The following is a 7,396-nucleotide window of genomic DNA, read 5'->3' on the forward strand; positions in this document are numbered from 1 at the left end:
CTTCAAAATTGTACCATTTAGTTTATATTGTCTCTCCTCACTCTTCCTACCAAAATGCATCACTTCACACTTCTCTGTGTTAAATTTCATCTTCCGTCCTCCTGTGTATCCAGGGCTTTGCAAAAGGTAAGAGATAAAATTCAAATACACAAGCAAGGGAACATGTAATGATAATTAAAGCCGGTAATTTATGATTTTCCAGACATATACCCAAAAGGCAATGGGAGGCAGCGGGGGATGAAGTCAATGCCAGGCGCACAGTATCATGAACATGGATGCAGTGCAGAAAGAAGTTCAATGCTTTGACACGAGTGGTCAAGGTGAGTGAGGTCAACTGTCAAGTGGCGTCTCCTACCAACTGCACCACGCACTACACCCCCCCATCACCCACATACCACCAAACTCACTCTTTCCATCAGTACTCAACTCTTCCAACCAGATGCTTCCTCTCACCATTACACATTACAACTTTTGCAAACTGCCCACCCGCAACTTACAGGCCACACACGCTGGCAGCTATTCAATCATGACAGGCACATCACCCAGACACATGTCCCGCTTTCTTGCCGGAGAAGATGACGCATATCAGGAGGCAGCAAGTGGCAGTGACATTTAGCCCCTCGAACCTGTTCCACCATTCAATGAGATCATGGTGGACCTGTGACCTAACTCCATTGCCGTAACCCCATATTCCTTAATACCCTTGGTCCACAGAAATCTATCAATCTCAGATTTAACATTCACAAGTGAGCTAGCATCAACTGCCGTCTGCAGAAGAGCGTTCCAAATGTCTCCCACCTTTGCGTGTAGACGCATTTCCTAACTTCACTCCTGCACGTCCTGGCTCTAAATGTTAGGCTGTGTCCCTGCGTCCTAGTATTCAAGTCTAGGAGACCTCCAAAAACAGTTACAAATGTCTCGGAAGCCAGAAGCGATAATCCAGCCACTAACCTGTAAATCCCGCATAGTCCCTTTAAACAGCACTGGTTGGGGTTCTCCAGGCACTCTTAAGACACGTTCAGATTGTTGGGGTTAAGACTGTGCGTTGAGTTGACCGTTAAGTCCCAAAATGGTGTCACACTGATTGAAGCCAGTTTTTCCCCACTTTACATGATTCCAGCATTCGTTATCTGCGCCTGTGCTAACTCCTATACCAAGATGGCGTCCAGCAAACATCACGTTGGAAATGTGCGTGCGCATCCAAGATGCCATCTTGGATGTCGGAGAGGCCGTTTAGCGTTGAAACAACGGGTGCTACATGCCCAAATTTAACGCCCTTGGTGTCCTAATATCACATTATGTGGCTCGGTGTCAAATTTTGTTTGAAAATGCTCCTGTGAAGCCCCGCGGGGCTTTTTACTACGTTAAAGACGCTATATAAATGCAAGTTGTTTTTGCGTGTGTGTTGACAAGGCAATGACCATCTCCAACAAGAGAGTCTAACCACCTCCCCTTGACATTCAACGGCAGTACCATTGCCGAATCCCCCACCATCAACATCCTGGGAGTCACCATTGACCAGAAATTTAACTGGACCAGCCACATAAATACTGTGGGTACAAGAGCAGGTCAGATGCTGGGTATTCTGTGGCGAGTGACTCACCTCATGACTCCCTAAAGCCTTTCCACCATCGACAAGGCACAAGTCAGGAGTGTGATGGAATACTCTCCACTTGCCTGGATGAGTGCAGCTCCAACAACACTCAAGAAGCTTGACACCATCCAGGACAAAGCAGCCCGCTTGATTGGCACCCCATCCATCACCCCAAACATTCACTCCCTTCACCATCGGCGCACTGTGGCTGCAGTGTGTACCATCTACAGGATGCACTGCAGCAACTCGCCAAGGCTTCTTCGACGGCACCTCCCAAACCCGCGACCTCTACCACCTAGAAGGACAAGGGCAGCAGGCATATGGGAACAACACCACCTGCACGATCCTCTCCAAGTCACACACCATCCCGACTTGGAAATATATCGCCGTTCCTTCATCGTCGCTGGGTCAAAATCCTGGAACTTCCTACCTAACGTGGGAGAACCTTCACCGCATGGTCTGCAGCAGCCCAAGACGACGGCGCATCACCACCTTCTCAAGGGCAGTTAGGGATGGGCGATAAATGCTGGCCTTGCTAGCAACGCCCACATTCCATGAACAAATGAAAAAAAAGGAATGAGAGTTTTTCTTGTGTTTTTGTTAGCATACTCTTAAAAACACACACGTTTATTCATAGCGTGGAGTTCTGGAGTGTTTAAAATGATAGGGTAGATATAAAGAAACTATTTCCTCTGATGGGGGAATACAGAACAAGGGGGCATAATCTTAAAATTAGTGCTTAGACCATTTAGGAGTGAAATCATGAAGCATTTTTTCACACAAAGGGTAGTGGAAATCTGGAACTCTCTTCCCCCAAAAGGATTTGGATGCTGGGATAAATGAAATCAATAGATTTTTGTTGGGTAAGGTTATCAAGGGATATGGAGCAAAAGCCCATATATGGAGATGAGGTGCAGATCAGTCATGATCGAGGGGCAGAATGACCAACTCCTGCTCTTATGTTCTGATGCATTTTAACTAACACGCAGCTGAACAACCAGTCAGAAAGAATGTTACAGTAGTGGTGCTGAATCATCCATTAGCTCATTTAACAGGCCTGCAAACATTATATCGTACTCAGTGCATCAGTGCAGCTGTAGTGCACAAATTGTAATGCTAGTGGAGGGGGTAAGGCAGGAAACTTTCCTGTGGGATGTTACTGCATTTTATTCAGGAAAAGGTGAGGTGGGTTGGCAGTGTTTGATCTAATAGCGGGGCCAGGAACTTTCCATAGGAACAGGTGTAGGCCATTCAGCCTCTTGAGCCTGTTCCACCATTCAATTAGATCATAGCTGATCTGTACCTTAACTCCATTTTCTGGCTGAACGTCCTCCTTTCACATTACCACGATAAGTCGGGAAAAGAAAATCAGGTGGCTGATCTTAATTTAAATACCTGTAACTTTCAGACGGGAAGTCTGTGCAGGTTTCTGGGTCAGGCAGTTGCCTCACTTGCCTCAAGCCTCTGAAACTCACCAACTTGTTAGTAATGCGAGTATGTTTGCCCACCTACAATCCTCCATTGTTTGTCACCATTCGGGATATGTTTGATCTCTGGGTTGTTGACGCAGCTGCCTGCCTCAGTAAGTAGTTTTCATTCTGTACGCGTAGTATACAAAGGGCAGTTTCCCTCTTTGTGCTCCCAGCAGGAAGCCTTGTCCAAAGGTAGCACACATGAGAAATTTGGGTGGACACTGAACTCAATGGGGGCGATGGTGTGAAACAGGCACTATTGAATTCATCGTCCATTATACACCTTTCCCGATTTTTCCAACCACTGACTTCAATGGAAAGGAAAATCGTATATGATGTATAATGGGCAGCCAATTCGATATCGCTTGTTTTACACCATCGGCCAAAGTTAAAATTACCCCCAATTAATTCAGTTAAATGGTCAGAAAATCATGCACAGCGTGCACCCAAATTCCCAGCAGGGGGCAAGGTGCCCTATTGGGAGTGTGAAATCGGAAAATGATCCCCATAGTCCAATTTTCAACTACTTGAGATTAAAATTGGCAATGGAGTCAGCAGCACTACAAGGAATGACCTCAGAAAAATATAAAAGTTTATTCTCTGTGAACTACGCACACTAAGCGTCACGAGCATGCACTTCAGCGCCAGTGTTTACATCGCACGCTCCCAAGACAACCTCAGTGCTCCCAACGACCTCAGAGAGGCTCCACACCATGAGCAAAACTTCGAAATATTCACCCTTAACACGTAAGGAAAGGGTTTTCTTTTTAAATTGGTTTTCTTGTGGTCCAGTCCAGCGACTTTGTTTGTTTGATGTGAAGATTTTCCATTGTTGTTTTAAAGATGAAAGCAAAGTTTAACATCTTAAGACGAAGATACCAACTTCAAAACACAGCACCTGAAGGTGTACTGTATTTATAGTTTAGGGCCTGCAGCTATACCGAATCACATAAAAGTACTTAAAGTCGTGCCAAATCATTTTTAGCAGCAGATTACAGTAAAAGTCACTATCTTACCGGCAATTTATTCACATTTATAAATATTCCACCATGAGAATTTCATTAAGGTGTGTCAACATTAACTTGTTTATATCCATATTCCTTGATCCCTCAGTAAAGATACTACAGACCACTGTGATATCAAACCTGACATTAGGCAATAATTCAATCAGACAGTGTAAGCGGGTAGATTGAGAAAATGATTGCAGAACTGTAATAACAACAAGCCGAAATGAGTGAAGAGCAGGTGATTGTGCTTAATTACAAAAAATAGGGATTCAATATTGAAAGTCAGTCAAATGGAGGGAAAATTGTGGGTTTAAAATAAAAGTGAAGCATTCAATAAAAAGGGAAAAAAAGAAAGAACTTGCATTTATCTAGCGCCTATTCACAGCTTCAAGACATCCTATGAAGTACTTTTCTGAATAGAAATTGGTATGCGTTGTGCCCGTTTTTCGGTCATATAATGAATGGGTGTAAAGCATACCAATTTAGCAATCGGATGGCCTGCGGCCGAATTGCGCAGATGTTGATCCCACGGCTAAATTTGTGGGGCCCATTTTTAGGCACCCTGACTGGATGCTTAAAATAGGCATTAGGCCCCTTTAACTTATAAATTAAGGGCCTAGGCCTGTTGAAGGACCCCATTTTGAAATTAGTCAGTGATGAGCGGGGCAGGCGTCGCTCAGGATTCTTCAGCGACTCCTGCGGCCACCAACGGCAGGTAAATTTCAAAACATTTTGTTCAGTACTGCACTGAAGTTCCAGCCTAGATTATGTACTCAAGTCTCTGAAGTGGGACTTGAACCCATGACCGTCTAACTCAGATGCGAGCGTATTACCAATGAGCCATGGCCTACAGCAAATAAGAACTACTGTGTCATGCTGGCAGTTGGCACTATAGTCAAGAAACCACGTGATCTCTGAAGCGTGAGCTGCACTCTATTGAGATTGGATGAAAACTTTGAAGGTGAAGAGACAATGAAATGATAAAATGTGAACAAATTAGCTAGGGATTAAGAGGCTGATTTAGGCCCCAGAAAAGCCTTCACTTATTCTTGATACAAAATGTACCAGTATAGTAAGTAATGAAATGTGTTTGTATATCAAAAAACAGAGGTGATTGTACAGAAATGAGGATGAGATAGAATCTGGGGTCAGCCATCTTGTCACAACTTCACACCTTCTGCAAACTGAACATTTTAAACATACAGCTGGAGATTGCTGAGGTGTGTGAGGCCCTAGAGGGTTTAGTAAATGATAATGAAAATCTTAAAATCAGTTCACTTGGCACAGACAGCCAGCGTAGTTGGCAAGGGTGATGCGAGTGCAGTACTTTGTGGAGGTGAAGGCAAGCGCTACAACATTATGAATGAGTTGTAATTTGTAAAGGTGGAAAACATGGAGACCAGTTAGAAAAGCATTTTGAGCCTCAAGGTGATAAAGGATCCAATTTATATAAAAATAGTAGCTGAATGACAATTAGCAAGTTGAAATTGACCAAGCTACAGATTAGTAATTCAATTTGAGTTCTTTAATGTGGACTAATTATATAGCAAATTTTATGATTTAACTGAAAACCACGCTGGCCACTAATCAAATACGGAGACCTTCACAGTTGAATTGCCATAAAGTATATGTAGCAGATGATGCTCTGGCATGTTAAATTGCAAAATTTAATCCATGTATTACTTGACATATTGGCTTGATTTTGGTGTCTGTCACGCCCTGATTTTGGGCACAGACTGAGAAATGGGGCAGAAATAATTTCTGTTTGATTTCCATCCATTGTGTGCTGTGTCCTACTTTTTGGGTTCTGGGGCAGGCAGTGGAAGCTCTAGTCCCAAAGAGTTGGGAGCTTCGTTCAGAAAGAGGATGTGGAAGGCTCCATTCTATGGCCGATGGACATGCTGGACATTGAGTCTACTGCATGTCCGGGAAACCTGGTATCCAGGGGTTGATTTCTCAGGTGGGAGGTAATTTAAAAAGCAAGATTTTAAAGGTCAGTGCCTTTTGGCCATTTTTCGGACATTTTTGGATTTTTTTTTGTTTTTCTCCTGTTGGTACCTAGGCTTCCATAAGCTTTTTTTAAATGATTATTATTATTTTGCTTCAAGTTGCTGTGTTCAGAAGAAGAAAACCTATGCTGGGATGGCGGGCAGGTCAGGCTGTCCTAGAGTTGCACTGTGCCCTCCCATTGGCACCTGTACACCTGCATTTGCTGAGAGAGGTGATGTTATCTTTATGATATGGAGCTGGTGGTGGCTCCTCTTCCCAAAGAAAGCTGCAACAGCAGACTCGAAATGGCTTCATTATATTTGGATGCCTGACCGTTCTGCTGGATGGTTCTTCAGAAGTACCCCATCACAACATGTCATGCTCCTCTCTCCCTCTCTTTTGCTCCTCTCTCCCTCTTGCTCTTCTCTCCTCTACCGACTCCTCTATCTCTCTGCTGCTGCTGTGCCTTTCCCCTTCCTCTTCTCCATCTCTTGCCCTGCTCCTCTATCTCTCCACTTGATTCTCTCGCTTCCATGCAGCTTATCTCTCCACTGCTCCTTTCTTCCTCCAGTTCCGCTCTACTTCCCTCTCTCATACTGTTCCTCCATTTCTTTTCCTTGCTCCTTGCTTCTCTTTCCCTGCTTCTCTCTCCCCGCTTCTCTCTCCTCCACGTACTCTTTCCCCTTCTCCACTTTCTTTCTTCCCCGCTTCTCTCCTCTGCTGTACTTTTTCTCTCCCCTGCAATCTCTCTCCCTCCCCTACTTTTCCCTCTCTCTGTCTCCTCTCCACCCTTTCCCTTTTCTTACCTCTCTCTCCTGTTTAGCTCTGTGTTGGGAGACTGTGGAGTGGGGAGAAAGTCATCGCTGGAACAGCCCAGAGAGCCAATTGGAGTAGACAAAAAGCTGCTGACCAAGAGGACACCAGAGGCTCAATAAAGCAGCCCAAGAGTTGGTAAGAATGAGCACCCAAAAAAACCTCGAAAGTGAATCAGACTTTGGCAGCACCAGGAGGGCTGAGTGGGATCAGATCCAGCAAACTGCAAACCTGCACACGCACTGTGACTGAGAAAGAAGATAAAACCAACAGTCAGAAAGCAACATGGAGGTGACTGTAACCCCACTCCCCAAAGTGCATCCAAGTTGGGAGCAGTTTGGACAGAAGCCACCAAATAACTTTGGTATCAGTTTATTGCTATGGGCCAGCATTAACAGTTGATTGTGTTTTTATTCAGTTGGAACTATCTGGTCATTGAAATATTTATTTGACAAAGTCATTCTGTAATAACCGTTAATCACCAGAGTCAATCAACTATGCATTTTAAAGTCACTTGGTAA

The sequence above is a fragment of the Heptranchias perlo genome, chromosome 6, assembly GCF_035084215.1.
Source record: "Heptranchias perlo isolate sHepPer1 chromosome 6, sHepPer1.hap1, whole genome shotgun sequence".
In the NCBI taxonomy this organism is placed as follows: domain Eukaryota; kingdom Metazoa; phylum Chordata; class Chondrichthyes; order Hexanchiformes; family Hexanchidae; genus Heptranchias; species Heptranchias perlo.